Raw genomic sequence first — 17,538 nt, 5'->3', positions numbered from 1 at the left:
AGATTGACTGAATGGGAGCCTGATCTTTTTGAGGCTGACATTTATATTGAGGATTTGGCACTGACCACACATATGGCATGCCTCTAGCCACTTTGAGTCTGCCTGTATGAGTCTGCAGGTTCCTGACCTATAGAAAAATGATAGAGCCTGACTTTTGTCTCAGCACAAAGGTGTTTTTGCATTCATAAGTGAGTCAAGACCAAAGAATATCTGGCTTGTTACAACCATTTGAATTCCGCTTGCAACCTAGGTAGATGAATTCATCAATGCTCTCCACAGTACTCAGTCCCACCTCACTAAGGGTTCAGGGTCTGGACCTTGGTCTTCTGCCATGATAGTCAACCCTGTAGTGCGGGAAGCATCTTGGAGACCGTGGCGGATAGGACTGTATTTCTGACTTCTTCACGAGCAAGGTGGTGTCATCGGTGTAATTTTTTATTGGTAAACACTTCTTGACCAACCTTGGTTCTGATGTGTGGAGTAGCAAGTCCAGTATCAGGTTGATAGCTTGACAGAATTGTGCTGGGGCAATGTTTGAATCTCTGCCTCACTCCTGAGGTTGTGCAGAAATGTAGCAAAAACCGTGAGCAAAAACATTTGGAATGCCCACTCTTTTCTGTGCTAGCCAAAGTGCAGACTTGTCAACTGGATCAAAAGCCATTTTGATGTCTTCTTATGCCAGATGAAGTGAGCAGTTAAATTCTAGGTGATGGTCAGCCAGAAGCTGGAGAGTAAGGCAAGATCCATTGTTGACCACCTTGCAGTGAAACCTGATTGTTCTAGATGACTGTTTAAAGGGTGGTTGCATCCTACCAAGCAGAACATGAGCAAAGACCTTTGCTGGGACAGATAATGAGATTGGTCTGTAGTTACCACACTCAGTATGAGATCCTTTGCCCTTGTCCAAGGACACTATGATGCCATCTTTCCATCCTGCTGGTATTTTATTTGATGCCTACACTTTAAAGAACAGTTGATGCTGGCAAATGCTTGCTGGTACTGGTTTGAGCAGCTCAGGTCCAGCAGTACCTCCTTGTACCCAGGAGATTCAAATATGTGGACAAGGGTGATCCAGTAGATATACCTGGAGTTTCAGAAGGTCTTTAACAAGGTCTTTCACCAAAAGGTTCTTAAGCAAACGAAGCAGTCATGGGATAAGAGGGAAGGTCCTCTTATAGATCAGTATTAAAATATAGGAAACAAAGGGTAGAAATACGTGGCCAGTTTTCAAAATGAAAAGAGGTAAATAGCGGGGCCCTCAAGGATCTGTACTGGGACCAGTGCTGTTCAATATATTCATAAATGATCTAGAGAAAGGGGTAAACAGTGAGTGGCAAAGTTTGTAGACAATATAAAAATACTCAAGATTGTTAAGTCCAAAGCTGACTGTGAAAAGTTATGAACGGATCTCACAAAACTTGGTGACTGGGCAACAAAATGGCAGATGAAATCCAATCATAGAATCGTAGGACTGGAAGGAACCCTGAGAGATCTTCTAGTCCAGTCCCCTGCACTCATGCAGGACTAATGATTACCTAGACCATTCCTGACAGGTGTTTGTCTAACCTGCTCTTAAAAATCTCCAATGATGGTGATTGCACAACCTCTCTAGGCAATTTATTCCAGTGCTTAACCACCCTGACAGGAAGTTTTTCCTAATGTCCAATCTAAACCACCCTTGCCGCAATTTAAGCCCATTGCTTCTTATTCTATCCTCAGAGGGTAAGGAGAATAATTTTCCTCCCTCCTTCTTGTAACAACTTTTTATGTACCTGTCACGGACTCACAGATCATGCCCACTCTTGGCACTGTGCGGTCCATGGGGAGTGCCCCTGTTAGTGAGACAGCCCTTCTCGGGGGTCCACTCTCTCTCGGGGTCAGGCCCCTCCACCTCCTGGAGCTGCACCTCTCAGAGCCTTAGCACGCCTGTTTCTCGACGTGGGCCCCCTCAGGGAGTCCACTCACTGTGGACCCCCCAGACCTTCACCCCCGAAGGGGTTGATGCCACCCTGTTCTCTAGACCGCAGTGGCTCTCAGCCAGCATAAAACAGGAGGATTTATTGAAAGTTGAACACAGCACAAGAAACTCTCAGGGCCTCAGGCCTGGCCTCCCTCAGCCCAGCACATCCCAGTCTCTCTGCATCCAGGTGGGCTCTGCCTGCTCCCCCTCTCCAGCCCAGAGCCCCCCTGCTTCCCCAGCTGGGCATCTGAGATCACCGGCTCCAGGCCCCGCCTCTGTCCATTGTCTTCTCTCCAGGTAAACAGGGTCGTAAGCCGGGGCCTCCTCTCCTTGCTTCTGTCCTCTAGCTGGAACCGGCTGGTTAGGTCACTGGGTCCTCACTCTGCAGCCCATTGTCCGCCCACTGGCCAGAACCGGCTGTGGGTCCTTAGCTGGGCCTCCAGGTCGCCAGGTCACTGGTCGTTGGGGTATCCATCCTCTCGGCCATCGGCTGGGTCCCCAAGTCCTCTCTCCGGTCCTCTGCAAAACAAACTCCCTCTCCCCTCACCTCATTAAACCAGTAACACCCAGGGAAACTGAGTCCCACCCACTCTGCATGCAAACCATTGAAACTGCACAGAAAACAAGAAAACCCCCCACTTCGTCACAGTACCTGAAAATTGTTAGGTCCCCTTCTCAGTCTTCTCTTCTCCAGATTAACAAACCCATGTTTTTCAATCTTCCCTCATAGGTCATGTTTTTTAGACCTTTAATAATTTTTGCTGCTCTTCTCTGGACTTTCTCCAATTTGTCTACATCTTTCCTGAAATGTCGCATTTAGAATTGGACACAATACTCCAGCTGAGGCCTAATTCATGCAGAGTAGAGCGGAAGAATTACTTACAACGTGTCTTACTTACAACACTCCTGGCTAATACATCCCAGAATGTTTGCTCTTTTCTTGCCATAGTGTTACACTATTGACTCATATTTAGCTTGTGATAAATGTAATGTTGGTAAGTGCAAAGTAATGCACACTGGAAAAAGTAATTCCAACCATACATACAAAATTGAGTCTAAATTAGTTGTTATCACTCAAGAAAAATCTTGGAGTCATTGCAGATAGTTCTCTGAAAATATCCACTCAATGTGCAGCAGCAGTCAAAAAAAAAACTTAGTGTGTTAGGAACCATTAGGAAAGGGGTAAGTAATAAGACACTAAATATAATGCCTCTAGATAAATCCATGGTAAGCCCACACCTTGAATACTGCATGCAGGTCTGGTTATCCCCTCTCAAAAAAGATAGATTAGAATTAAAATAAATACAGAGAGGGGCAAAAATGATTAGGGGGTATAAAACAGCTTGCATATGAGGAGAGATTAAATATACTGAGATTGTTCATTTTAGAAAAGAGATGACCTCAAGGGAATATGACAGAGAATTATAAAATCATGAATGGTGTGGAGAAAGTGAATAAGGAAGTATTATTTACCCCTTCACATAACATAAAACTATGGATCACCCAATAAAATTAGTAGGCAGAAGGTTTAAACAAACACAAGGATGTACTTCTTCACACAATGCATGCTCAACCTGTGGAACTTGGTGCCAGAGGATGCTAAGAAGGCCCAATGTATAAGTGGGTTCAAAAAAGTTCATTAATGGCTATTAGCCAAGACGGTCAGGGATGCAACCCCATGCTGTAGGTGTCCCTAAACTTTGAATGCCAGAAGCTGGGGCTGGACAACAGGATGGATGGATCATTCAATAAATTGTCCTGTAGCATTCATTCCCTCTGAAGCATCTGGCACCAGCCATTGTCGGAAGACAAGATTCTGGGCTAGGTGGAGCAGTGGTCTGACTCAGTATGGCCATTCATATGTTTTCACAACAGATTCATAAAGGGAATTGTGGTGGGGCGATTACCCCACACCCAGAGAGACTGGGCTGCGGCAGGCCTAGGCGCCTGCATAGACGCGTGGCCAATCAGGAGAGGGCTTACTGGGAGCCAATAAGAAGACAGATTGGAGCCAGCCAATCAGGGCCCGGCTTAGCCATATAAAAGGCTGCCCAGAGCAGGAGCAGTCAGTCTGTCCCAGACCTTCAGAGGGGAAGGTCTGTCTCCAGAGCTGGGAGGCCAGCACCACGGACAGCGCAGTGCAGGCCAGCCTGAGAGAGTGGGAGAAGGCCCTACTCCATAGCCTGCTAGGCGGCAGGCCTGGGAGGAGGAGGCCCAGCGTAGCGAAGGGCTGTTGGGGAAGCGGTCCAGAGGGATAGTCAGAGGAGGAAGGAGAAGGAAGACAGTGAGACTGTCACCCGAGGACCGGGACTCAGAGTAGTGGGCGGGCCTGAGTCCCCCCCCCCTTATCCCCCCTTTGTTTGCTGTGCTGCCCCACGCACAGCCACGGGCCGCAGGGAGTGGCCGGTCAGAACCACACCAGGTCCTGGACTGTGAGGATCGGACTCGAGGGTGTGGGGCTGTTGTGTAACCACCCCCCCCCGAAAGGGGGTGTGATTGGACAAAGGGACACTGTCGGAGGGCAGTGCTCCAGAAGAGGATGCCGACGTCGGGAGCAACGCAAGTCCGTGCACCCCACAGAGGCGAGACGACAGGCGGAACGCCACCCAAAGAGGGCACTCTACTGGCGCAAAACTAATTCCCCGAAGCGGCCAGGAGGAGGCGCCACAGCGGTGAGCTACCGACCCTGTCACACATGGTGGAGAATGCGGGCATAGCGGTCCGCCCCTGATACAAGGGGCCAGCGCCAAGACTGCGGACTATTGCCCAGAGCAGCGTCTTGCGCAGACAGACGGTTGACCCAGAGTGTGGGTACAGACTCGGACCCACCAAAGGGGTCCAGAGAGTGGGGATTGAACCGGGAGTAACCCGCTGAACCCCAACATGGAGGCAGAGAAGTTATTAAAATGGCTGCTAGAGAAGCAGCAGGAGCAGTCTGCCCAGCAGCACCAGCAGCAGGTGCAAATGCTGCAGCAAATGACCACTCAGCAGCAGCTGCTGATGACTCAGCACCAAGAGAATCAGCAGCAGCTCCTCCGAGAGTTGGCCACCCAGCAGTGGGTGCAGCAGGAACATTTGGTGCAACAGATGGCCGCATTATTACGGCCGGCAGGAGGCACCCCTGCCGCCCCCATGGGAACCGGACTGGGGGATACCCCAGAGGCACTAACGATACGCCTCACCAAGATGGGGCCCGAGGACGACCCAGAGGCCTATCTGGTCATATTTGAACGGGTGGCGACTGCTGCCCGGTGGCCCTCAGAACATTGGGCCACGTTACTAGCCCCTTATTTGACGGGGCAGGCTCAGGCCGCATATCGGAGCCTCGACCCCCGGGAAGCACTCGAGTACGCCCGAGTCAAGGCGGCCATCCTAGACCATACCGGTATTAGCCCAGAGACCTACCAACAACGTCTCCGTAAGGAACAATATCCTCCGGGGGCCCGACCCCGCGCCGTGGCCCAACGCATCCGGGACCACTGCTGGAGGTGGTTGAACCCAGAGGGCCTGACGGGACCCCAGGTGGCGGAGCTGGTAGCCTTAGAGCAGTTCACCCAGATCCTACCCCCGGGAGGGAGGGCCTGGGTGCGACGGCATCGACCGGCCACCCTCTCCGCAGCAGTGGCCTTAATGGAGGACTACTTATCCGCCGAGGGGGCAGAGGCACCACCCCGAGCAGCCGAGAGCCTTGGTCGCAAGGGCGGCGCAGAGAAGGGGAACCCTCGTGGGACGGGAGCCTCTGGACCACTGGCAGGCAACAGCCATCGGCACCCGAGACCTCCCAACCCTGAACCCCGACCCAAGTTATGGCCGATGGCGACTCGGAGGGAGCAACAACCCCCGGAGCGAACAGGCCCCCCCGGAGGAGGCCCAAGCCCGGCCGAAACCCGAGAGAGGTGCTGGGGCTGTGGTCAAGAGGGACATTTCTGGCGAGATTGCCCTTTTATGGACTGCAGCTACGGGCAGGCCTGGATGGCCGGACAACGGGCACGGAAGAAAGGGGTAGGAAAATTGATAGTCCCGGTCCAGGTTGAAGGGAATCCCACCAATGCCCTCGTAGATTCGGGGTGTAGTCAGACCCTCATACGAGAGGGGCTGGTCCCGAACCTCAATCTTTCGGGACCCCCGATCTACCTGCAGTGTGTGCATGGAGACATCCGCCAGTATCCCACAGCCTGGGTCAAGATGGGAGTAGGCTGCCAGGAAGAGGGTCTCCGAGTAGGAATGGCCCCTAGGCTGGCCTACCCGGTGGTGTTGGGACGAGATTGGCCCGGCTTCGGAGAGGTCCTCCTAAGATATCAGCCACCCAAGCCCCGACCAGACAGGACTATAGCACCGGGAACGGGGCTGCTTGGGAGCAGGCTAAGGGATGACCCCGGCGAGGGGACCTCCTCGACGGCGGAGACCCCTGCAAATCGTCCGGGAGACAGACCCCGTTCGGTGGAGGACTCCCGGGTAGAGTTAGAGCGCGACGGGGACTTCTTACGTGAGCAACGGGAAGACCCAACCCTAAGCCGAGCCCGGGAACAAGCCACCAACCCTGCTGTTGAGGGGGACGGGACGGTACGGACTCCGCAGGGCCCCCGCTTTGAGGTATGGCAGGACCGCCTGTACCGAATAGCGCAGGAACCCCAGACCCGAGAGACGTTCCGCCAGCTGTTGGTCCCCCGGAGACTGTGAGCCGGCCTCCTCCACTTAGCCCATGCAAACCCTTGGGCTGGACACCTGGGACGCGAGAAGACCCTACAGAGGGTGGCCCGCCGGTTTTTCTGGCCAGGCATCCACCGGGAAGTGGCAGACTTTTGCGCCTCGTGCCCAGAATGCCAGCGAGCCGGACCGAAAGGGGTAGCCCCCGCACCTCTGGTACCCATGCCAGTCGTGGGGGTACCCTTTGAACGGATCGGGATGGACCTCGTCGGCCCCCTGGAGCGAAGTAAGACAGGGAACCACTTTATATTAGTAGTCGTGGACTACGCAACACGCTATCCCGAAGCCGTTCCCCTAAAGACAGCGATGGCACCGATCATTGCGGGGGAATTGGTAAAGATTTTTGCCCGGGTGGGGATACCCGGGGAAATATTGACAGACCAGGGCACCAATGTGTCCTCCAAGTTAATAGCCGAACTTTGTCGCCTCCTCCATATCCGGACCCTCCGGACATCGGTGTACCACCCGCAGACCGATGGCTTGGTAGAGCGGTTCAATGGTACGCTAAAAGCCATGTTGCGGAAGTTCGTGGAGGAAGACCCCTCACATTGGGACACCTTGTTGCCGGCCCTGCTGTTTGCAATAAGAGAGGTACCACAGGCCTCGACGGGGTTCTCGCCTTTCGAGCTCCTATATGGCAGGCAGCCCAGAGGAATACTGGACCTCCTGAAAGAGGAGTGGGAAACGCAGGAAACGCGGGTCCTTGGGACCACACAATACGTACTACAACTCCGGGAGCGACTCCAAACGTTAGGGGCCTTCGCCCGTGAAAACCTGGAACGGGCCCAGGCAGGTCAGGAGCGCCTCTATAATCGAGGGGCTAGAGGGAGGAAGTTCACCCCAGGCGATCGGGTGCTACTTTTACTGCCCTCTTCCGAGTCGAAGCTCCTGGCCAAATGGCAGGGTCCCTATGAAGTGATCCGACGAGTGGGACCAGTCGATTACGAGGTCAGACTACCTGGTCGACGGAAAGAGACCCACATTTATCACGTTAACCTTCTAAAGGCCTGGAAAACCCGGGAAGCCATGTTCATTGGCCCGTCCACCCCAGATTCGGAACTTGGACCCCTAGCAGGGGACCTTCCCGACCCCGGACCGGCCACGCTGGGGTCAGGCCTCAGCCCCAGACAAAGGGGGCAACTACAACGGGTGGTAGAGAAGTTTCCGGACGTTTTATCGGCCCGCCCGGGCCGGACGACTTTAATGAGTCATCATATCGCTACCGACCCCGGGAAGAGGGTGACGGATAACCACCAGCCGTTGCCCAAGAAAATGTGGGATACAGTACGACGGGAGGTAGAGACGATGTTAGAGATGGGAGTGGTAGAGGAGTCGACGAGCGAGTGGCGAAGCCCTATCGTCCTAGTTCCGAAACCAGATGGGACGACTCGGTTTTGCATCGATTTCAGGAAGGTCAACGCTATCTCCCGTTTTGATGCCTATCCAATGCCGAGAGTGGATGAACTGTTAGAGCGCCTCGGGGGAGCCAAGTACCTGTCAACCTTAGATTTGACTAAAGGATATTGGCAGATCCCACTGACGCCAAACTCCCGAGTGAAGACGGCCTTCCCTACGCCTTTCGGCCTCTTCCAGTTTGTAACCATGCCGTTCGGGTTACATGGAGCGGCGGCCACGTTTCAACGTTTGATGAATAAGGTCCTCCAACCCCACGACCAATACGCGGCGGCGTACATAGATGACATCGTGATTTACAGCCTTGACTGGGAGAGCCATTTACACCACCTGGCAGCAGTGCTACAAGCCCTCAGAGCGGCCGGCCTAACAGCTAACCCGGCGAAATGTCACTTAGGCCAAGAAGAAGTGACCTACCTGGGATACACGGTAGGAGGGGGGAAACTAACACCCCTGATTAGCAAGGTACAAGCCCTCAGAGATGTACCCACCCCCACGACAAAGAACCAAGTGCGTCAGTTCTTGGGATTAGCTGGGTACTATCGTCGTTTTGTACCAGACTTCGCATCTATAGCCGCCCCCCTGTCAGACCTAACGAAGAACTCCCAACCTCGACAGGTACAGTGGACTACGCAATGTGAGCGAGCCTTTAACACGCTCAAGGAACGGCTCACTCAAGAACCAGTACTACGACACCCCGACTTCACGAAGGAGTTTATACTACAAACAGACGCTTCGGAAGTCGGCCTAGGTGCAGTACTCTCCCAGGAAGTAGACGGGGAGGAACACCCAGTACTGTATTTAAGTCGGAAGCTGTTCCCCCGAGAAAGACACTTCTCAACGATAGAGAAAGAGGCCCTGGCGGTACGGTGGGCTATCGACGCCCTCCGTTACTATCTGCTAGGGAATAGTTTTAAATTAATCACAGATCACGCCCCTTTGCGATGGATCCACAGAATGAAAGACACGAATGCTAGAATTATGCGGTGGTACCTCGCCCTCCAGCCTTATGACTTCCAGGTGCTCCACCGACCGGGTAAGGCCCATACTAACGCCGATTTCTTCTCCAGGCTAGGGGAGGAGGGCGAAGAATCGAATCAAGGAGGGGGATCCTTAGCGCAGGGGGTGGTCTGCGAGGGGGCAGTCAAGCTCCCATCCAACTGCCGAGGCCCTAAACAGTTAGCCCTGACGGCAGAGGATCCGTCACGCTTGTACGGGGTGTGTCCCAAATGCACAGAGAGTGCGAGAGGAGGGAACACACCCCAGCCTAGGCAGATGGCCGTGGGAGGAGAACCCTTGCGGGAAGCCCCGGTGGAGGACCAGCCCACACTCCTGGAACCGCCGAGGACTGCGACTTCTCCAGGTCGAGAGGGAGCCTCACTGTGGGAGGGACCAGCCGAGGCGGTGGACCACGAGACCCGTGGAGAATCAGGAGACCCGTGGGACGCTCCAGCAGCAGAACAGATAGGAGGCAGCTTAAGGGAAGAGACGGTCTGGTACGTCGGACCCGGTAAGCCTCAGCGTGTTTCGGTGGGACCCCCCCGCTGAGACGGTGGATAAGCCGGGTCGCCCGTTGGCAAAGACTAATTTCCGGGACTTTGGGGTCAGTAGGCCATAAGACCCAGTGACAAGGGCTAAGTTTCTAGACTTTGAGCCGGCAAGCCGAGCCACTGCGGGACAAAGGTTGCTTTCCGAGCTCTAGGCCATTATGCCGGTTAGGATACCCCCCCCCGGGAGGGTTCTTAAGGGGGAGGGTGTGTGGTGGGGCGATTACCCCACACCCAGAGAGACTGGGCTGCGGCAGGCCTAGGCACCTGCGTAGACGCGCGGCCAATCAGGAGAGGGCTTACTGGGAGCCAATAAGAAGACAGATTGGAGCCAGCCAATCAGGGCCCGGCTTAGCCATATAAAAGGCTGCCCAGAGCAGGAGCAGTCAGTCTGTCCCAGACCTTCAGAGGGGAAGGTCTGTCTCCAGAGCTGGGAGGCCAGCACCACGGACAGCGCAGTGCAGGCCAGCCTGAGAGAGTGGGAGAAGGCCCTACTCCATAGCCTGCTAAGCGGCAGGCCTGGGAGGAGGAGGCCCAGCGTAGCGAAGGGCTGTTGGGGAAGCGGTCCAGAGGGATAGTCAGAGGAGGAAGGAGAAGGAAGACAGTGAGACTGTCACCCGAGGACCGGGACTCAGAGTAGTGGGCGGGCCTGAGTCCCCCCCCCCTTATCCCCCCTTTGTTTGCTGTGCTGCCCCACGCACAGCCACGGGCCGCAGGGAGTGGCCGGTCAGAACCACACCAGGTCCTGGACTGTGAGGATCGGACTCGAGGGTGTGGGGCTGTTCTGTAACCACCCCCCCCCCGAAAGGGGGTGTGATTGGACAAAGGGACACTGTCGGAGGGCAGTGCTCCAGAAGAGGACGCCGACATCGGGAGCAACGCAAGTCCGTGCACCCCACAGAGGCGAGACGACAGGCGGAACGCCACCCAAAGAGGGCACTCTACTGGCGCAAAACTAATTCCCCGAAGCGGCCAGGAGGAGGCGCCACAGCGGTGAGCTACCGACCCTGTCACAGGAATGAACATCTCACTGAAATAGAGAGAATATACCATAAGTAAAAAGAACCTAGGCAGCGCTTTCACATGGCTTGTGTAGTCGCAGCAGAGCACTGGGAAAGAGCTCTCCCAGTACTCTAAAAAACCCACCTCCATGAGGGGCATAGCTCTCAGCGCTGGAGCACTGTCTACTGGAGCTTTACAGTGCTTGTGCTCAGGGGGGTGTTTTTTCACACCCCTGAGCGAGAGAGTTGCAGCGCTGTATTTGCCAGTGTACTATTTAAGCCCTTAATTATTTAAGATCTGATCCTGCAACTGGATAGGTGTGGAAGGAAGCTTGTGCCCACAAGGAACCCTGCAGATGTCAATGGGACTCTATATAAACACAAGGGTCTACCCGGGCATTGTAGATCTGATTGCAGATCAAGGTCTTACAATCACTCCCTTGACTTCCATGACAAAATCCCTGACTTTTAAGGTATTTTGGTTTTAAATAAATCACTGTATTTTTCCATCCTAAGCTGCATGGTATTTTTTCATGAACATCTAGCTTTTTTCATGTTTTCCTACCTTTCTAGTCTTTTAAACTATTAGTAACTACTTCACTTTTCTAACGAAGTAAATTCGCTTGGAATAGCATGCCATAACTTTTTTAATAACTTAAGTCACATCTGATGTGAAAGAAACCATAGGACAGTGACTAACACCATTGCTACAGCTCTGGTACAGTACTCAGACAAAAGTGTGACACATTTAATGAATCACCACACCCCTGGGCTTTTCATTATAAGGTTTATGTCTCTTACCCTGTTTTGCTTTTAAGTTCTAATGCAGCACAAAGTGTTATTGTGACATATTAAAAACCTACAGTTAAATGAAAACAACAAGGAGTCCTTGTGGCACCTTAGAGACTAACAAATGTATTTGGCCAAAAAATGTTAGTCTCTAAGGTGCCACAAGGCTCCTGATACAGTAACTCCTCACTTAACGTTCTAGTTCTGTTCCTGAAAAATGCGACTTTAAGCGAAATGATGTTCAGCAAATCCAATTTCCCCATAAGAATTAATGTAAATGGGGGGTTAGATTCCAGGGACATTTTTTTCACCAGGCAAAAGATTATATATGCAAACACACAGTATAAGTTTTAAACGAACAATTTAATACTGGTACACAGCGAGGGGAGGGACAGCTGCTGCACAGGGAACTTAGGGGAGCAGGGAGCTGATGGGGGGCTGCCGGTCCACCTTGGTTCCCAGCCCCCACCAGCTAGCTACAACGAGCTGCTCTTCCTGCAAGCAGTGGACAAAACAGGCGCCTGCCAAACGATGATGTTAGAAGGGAGCATTGCAAACTTTAAAAGAGCATGTTCCCTAATTAATCAGCAACTTAACGTCAAAACAATGTTAACTGGGATGACTTTAAGTGTGCATTTACCCTTTAAATATGAAGAGTGAGGTCAGACATACACTGCCTTGTTAATTAGATTAGCAAACTGAGATCAGACCCCAGCTGCCTGGAAGCTCCCTGTGTCCCCCATGCTCTATGGAAGATGCAGTAAGTGGGGTGCAGGAGCAGGGGAGACGGGGACAACCTGACATTAGCCCCCGTCTACTTCCCCCCACCCACGGCTCTCGGTCGGCTGGGAAGGCCTGGTGGGGGGGAGGCAGGGGACCACGGGGGAAGGTGTGGAGGCGGTCATCTCCCTCGGCCCCGGGATGCGGCAAGAGCTGCTGCTTGGGGGCTGTAACACTCCTTGCCGTGAATGAGCCATTTGCAGTTTCACTGTACCGGCCGTGTGTACTTAGACATGCATGGCTTAATCTTTGAGACAAGCATATGCTACTGGCAGGATCAACCAGGTAGCCGCGCTCCGGAAAGGAGGAGCGGGGGCCCCGCCACGAGGACTGGAGGCACCCCCGCCCAGCGGGCCCCACCGGCCTTCCCCCGGGAGGGAAGGAGCGGGACCCGCAACGCAGCGAGAGGCGGAGGACCAACGGGGATGGCGATCCCCCCAAGATCGGCCCCGGGACAAGCGACGGATGGCGGGAGAGAGACGGAGGACCGTCAGGACCCCGACCACCTTCCGGCTCCCTCGGCTTCGAGCCCGCGGCAGAGTGCCCCGGGAGCCGCCAAGGAAGGACGGCGGAAGAGATGGGGTGAGCCTCCGAAGAGAGCCCCCCTTCTCCCCGCTTTCCCAGGCGGCCCGGGTTACACCCAAGGGCGAAAGCCGGCGGAAGAGAGAGCGAGACAGGGCGGGGGGGCGGGCCGTTAAGACCCCCCCTCCCGGCACCTACCCTCGAACCTCTCTCCCCGCATTCCCCGGTGTTCCGGGTGACACCAGGGGAGAGTCCGGCAGCGGAGAGGGCGCGGGGCCCTCGCGCTGCTTTTCTTTCCCCCCCCGTGGTGCCCCGGGTGGCATCGAAGAAGGATGTCGGGAGTCAGACGGAGCCGGGCCCCCTCGAGCCCCCCCTTCGCCCCGCTTTTCCCGGTGTCGCTTTCTTTGTACGTGGCGACGCGGCGCAGAGGCCGCCACCGCCTTCCAGGCAACCCGCTAGAGAAGAAGTCAGCGACCCAGACAGGGAGGGCAGCAGGGGTTACTGGTGCTCCAGCGAGAGGGCGGTACGGGGGTCCCACCGACGCCGAGGGCCACCCCACCTCCCGCGGCCCGCGCCGCATGGTGTGGTCCTGTCGGGTGTGGCGGGGGGGGACCGCAGCGCGCCCCTGCTCACTCTCGCGACCGTGTTTGGCCCTGCTGAGCCTCGCGGCTCCCTGGGTTTTTCGGACCCCTGGGTGGTCCGCCGGAACCGCTCGACCTCGCACGGCGGAGATCTCGGCCAGACGGCCCCACGCACGGAGGGCCGGGCACGTGCCCGGGCCGCCCCGAGGAGGGAAGTCCCCATCGGTCCCTGGATCCGTGCACGCGAAAAGGAAGAGGGTCCCCATCCGCCTGAACACCGGACGGCCCCGCGGTTGGGGTGCCGGCCCGCGAAGGGCCCTTCCCGTCGCGAACGTCAGAGCCACATCGATCGGCGGGCGCGAGAGGAGCGGGCCCCCCCTCCCTCCGGGGGGCGCCGACACTCGGAGCTCGGCTCCCGGCCGCTGCGGGGCCCGTGAGCTAAGAGCCGGGAAAAGCGGGCCGTCTCGGCGGACGGCCGGGTGCTGCCCTCCGCCGTCAAACGTGCCCGTTTACCCCCCCGCCGGGCAGGGTCGGGTACAATACTCGGATTAATCCCCTAGGCTGAGCTCCGGTTCTCACAGGCTCTGAAAAACGTGTACTCAGAAATCTCTGCACACAGTCCTAGAAAGACAGGTCGAAAAAGCCAAAGCCCCGCCTTCGGCGGTACGAAACTGGAACCGCGTGCCACCTCGCGGTTCCCTCGGTCGGCCGAGACGGCGTGGGGCGACCCCTTCCGGACATCCGCGAGACGACCGGCCGTCAGGTCAACCCATTCGCTCCAAAAGGGTTGACCCGGTGGCCGAGAGGGGACTTTGAAAATTTTTCGGACTTGGAAAACTTTTTTTTTTTTCGCAGCCCGCTTCCTCCGGGTTGACCCGGTGGCCGAGCGTCTCACCGTCCCCGGACGCAGCGAGGGACTGCCTCCCGGCCGTCAGGATCGGGCCCACGGAAGTCTGGTTAAAAAAAATTTGCCGACGCCACCGCGGAGGGCTACCCGGGCACCCCGGACCCCGGAGCCGGAAAAGGGAAAAAAAGGATCGGGCCCACTAGAGACATGGACCCGGCCGCCAAGCAGGCCGCCCTGGGCTGACCCTCCCCGGCCGCAGCGAGGGACTGCCTCCCGGCCGACAGGATCGGGCCCCTGGAAGTCTGGGGGGGGGAAAATCGCCCCACGCCTCCGAGGAGGGGGCGCCCAGGGAAGGAGGGAGATCTGGGTTGACCTGGTGACCGGACGGGAAAGAGGCCACCGGGCGTCCCCCCCCTTAAAACCTAGGGGTTGACCTGGTGGTTGGAAAGCGAACCGGCCAGCAGGTGAACCCGTTCGATTCCACGGGTTGACCTGGTGCCCGGGAGGGGACTCTGAAAATTTTTCAGCCCTTTCGACTCGGGGTTGACCTGGTGGCCGAGAGGGGACTCGCACGGCAGGCAAGCCGCCCTGGGCTGACCCTCCCCGGCCGCAGCGAGGGACTGCCTCCCGGCCGACAGGATCGGGCCCCTGGAAGTCTGGGGGGGGGGATCGCCCACGCCTCCGAGGAGGGCTGCCCGGGCGGGCCGGGCCCCGGAGCTCGGAAAAAAAAAAAAAAGGATCGGGCCCACTAGAGACATGGACCAGGCCGCCCTGGGTTAACCCTCCCCGGCCGCAGCGAGGGACTGCCTCCCGGCCGACTGGATCGGGCCCCTGGAAGTCTGGGGGGGGGAAAAATGGAACCTGACGTCTCCGAGGAGGGGGCGCCCAGGGAAGGAGGGAGATCCGGATTGACCTGTTGACCGGACGGGAAAGAGGCCACCGGGCGTGCCCCCGTTAAAACCCCTAGGGGTTGACCTGGTGGCCGGAAAGCAAACCGGCCACTGGGTAGGCCGGTCGGCAACCTACGGGTTGACCTGGTGGCCGGGAAGCGAACCGGCCAGCAGGTGAACCCGTCCGATTCCACGGGTTGACCTGGTGCCCGGGAGGGGACTCTGAAAATTTTTCAGCCCTTTCGACTCGGGGTTGACCTGGTGGCCGAGAGGGGCCTCGCACGGCAGGCAAGCCGCCCTGGGCTCACCCTCCCCGGCCGCAGTGAGGGACTTCCCCCCCACCCCCCGGCTGACAGGATCGGGCGCACTGGAAGTCCGGGACAATATTTTCCCCGACGCCGGGGAGGGCGGGCGGGTGGGCGGAGGGCCTCTGGCGGCCAGCCCGGGCCCCGGAGCTCGAAAAGGAAAAAAGGACCGGGCCCGCGAGAGACGGGGGCCCTGCCGCAGGGGGGCAGTCCGACCGGGGCTCACCGTGCGGCAGACCCGGGCGTCGGCAGGGGAAAGCGGGCGAGGAGGCGCGGGGCCGGGTGCCTACGGCCATACCGGACCGAACGCCCCCGATCCCGTCCGATCTCGGAAGGTAAACCGTCCCGGGCCTGGCTAGTACTTAGATGGGTGACCGCCTGGGAATCCCAGGTGCCGTAGGCAGCTTTTCCCGGTCCGAGTCAGCTCTCTCTCCTTTTCTGGGGGGGAAGGAGAGGGGGGGACGGGCCGGAAAGCCCCTCGTCGCTCCTGCCGAGTCGGAGGTCGCGGCCGCAGGTCATGGGTCTGGGCGCCTGGGGTCCGGCTCCCCACCCACCCGGCTTCCTCCGCGGAGGACCCCCCCGGGCCACCGAAGCCGCTGGGGGAGACCCCGGTGTGACGAACTGGGCCTGTTCTCACTGTGGTCTGTGAGTGCTGACAGGGGAGTGTGCTGGGATAGTCTGCATTGGAGGATGGGATCTGCCCGGGGGCACATTCCTGAGTTTGTAACATGAGAACCCAGGAAGGGGTTGAAGGCCAGGTGACTCCTGAGCCCGGGAAACTGGACAAAGGCTGTGGGAGGGGTCGCTGAAGGGAGAGTGCTGGAAGCGAGCGGGAGAGATGGCTGGGAGACAGAGATGGCTCTGACCCCCCCGAAGGGGGGCGGGCTGGAATGCCCTGGGACCCCAAGCTGGACTTAACTGAGGGGGTCCTGTTGTCTGTGCCTGCAAGACCTGTCTTGAACTGTATTCCTGTCATCCAAATAAACCTTCTGCTTTACTGGCTGGCTGAGAGTCATGGTGAATCGCAGGAAGCCGGGGGTGCAGGGCCCTGAGTTCCCCAATACTCCGTGACAACTGGTGGCAGCGGCGGGATCTACTGCACCCCGTGGACGGCGCTTCCTGCAGTAAGTGACTGGGGAGCAGTAAAACGAAGGGGGATTGACGGGGACCAGGCCTGCTGAAGAGTGGGAGAGAGACGGTTATTACCCCTGGGAGTGTGTGACCAGCGAGAAGGACATTTGCAGTAACAGGGTCCCCCGGGGGGATCGCAGCGAGTGGTCCCAGGGGCGGAGGAGTCTGCAGCTCGACCCTGGCAGAGAGGCGGTGACCTCGAGAAGGGCTGGCACACTAGGGGTCCCCCTGGGAACTGTGGGGAGCTGTGAGCACACAGGCCGGTGAGTGGCCAGCAGGAAGATGTATGCCAAGCGGCTTAAGAGCGACCTGGTGGAGCTGTGCAAGCAGAGGCGGCTGCCCATTGGGAGGCTCACCAAAGAACAGCTCATTGCCCAGCTGGAGGCGGAAGATCACGCGAATGAACTGATCCCTGTGTCTCAGGGAAGCAGCCTGGCAAATGCAGCGCAGGCACCAGTGTCTGTCCCAGCTGGGAGTGGTCAGCCGGCTGCTGAGGGCTTCCCGAGACCCCTCCTTCCTATGCCTAGGGGAAGGGTGGGGAGGAGCCCAGCAAATACCGAAGGCGCCGTGACCCCCCCGGCCAGCAGGGGATCCCCCCGGCGAAGCCCGCCGGCCAGCAGAGGATCCTCCCGGCGACGTTCAGCATCCGTGGAGCGGAATTGGCTGGAATGGGAGAAAGAACTAAAACTGAGAGAGCTGGAGGATCGTGAACGACAGAGACAGCATGAACGGGAGGAGAAAGAGAGACAGCATCAGCGTGAACGGGAGGAGAAAGAGAGACAGAGACAGGAGAATGAGAGACAGCGTCAGCATGACCTGGAACTGGCGAGATTGAAGGGCAGCGAACCCCCGGCTGCGGTGAGTGAGGGGGGACCCAGGACTGCACGGAGCTTTGATAAGTGCATCATGGCCCCATACAAGGAGGGGGAGGACATGGATGACTTCCTGGAGGCCTTTGAGACGGCCTGCGAGCTGCACCGGGTTGATCCCGCGGACAGACTCCGGGTCCTTACCCCCTTACTGGACCCCAAAGCCGTGGCATTGTACCGCCAACTGGAAGAGGCA

At 57.2% G+C, this 17,538-nt stretch overlaps 1 protein-coding gene and 1 non-coding gene across 2 annotated transcripts in view; both read left to right on the top strand.

Annotated features, from left to right (window-relative positions):
• Positions 1 to 17,538, top strand: part of LOC135976036 (nascent polypeptide-associated complex subunit alpha, muscle-specific form-like) — a 1,165,876-nt gene that overhangs the window by 527,408 nt on the left and 620,930 nt on the right. The gene's annotated exons all lie outside the window — the stretch shown is intronic.
• LOC135976102 (5S ribosomal RNA) lies at positions 15,627 to 15,745 on the top strand. The gene has a single exon (XR_010593338.1). It is a non-coding gene; the product is annotated as a 5S ribosomal RNA (ribosomal RNA).

Source organism: Chrysemys picta, chromosome 16 (assembly GCF_011386835.1).
Source record: "Chrysemys picta bellii isolate R12L10 chromosome 16, ASM1138683v2, whole genome shotgun sequence".
In the NCBI taxonomy this organism is placed as follows: Eukaryota; Metazoa; Chordata; order Testudines; family Emydidae; genus Chrysemys; species Chrysemys picta.
This window is presented reverse-complemented; position numbering and strand designations above follow the sequence as displayed.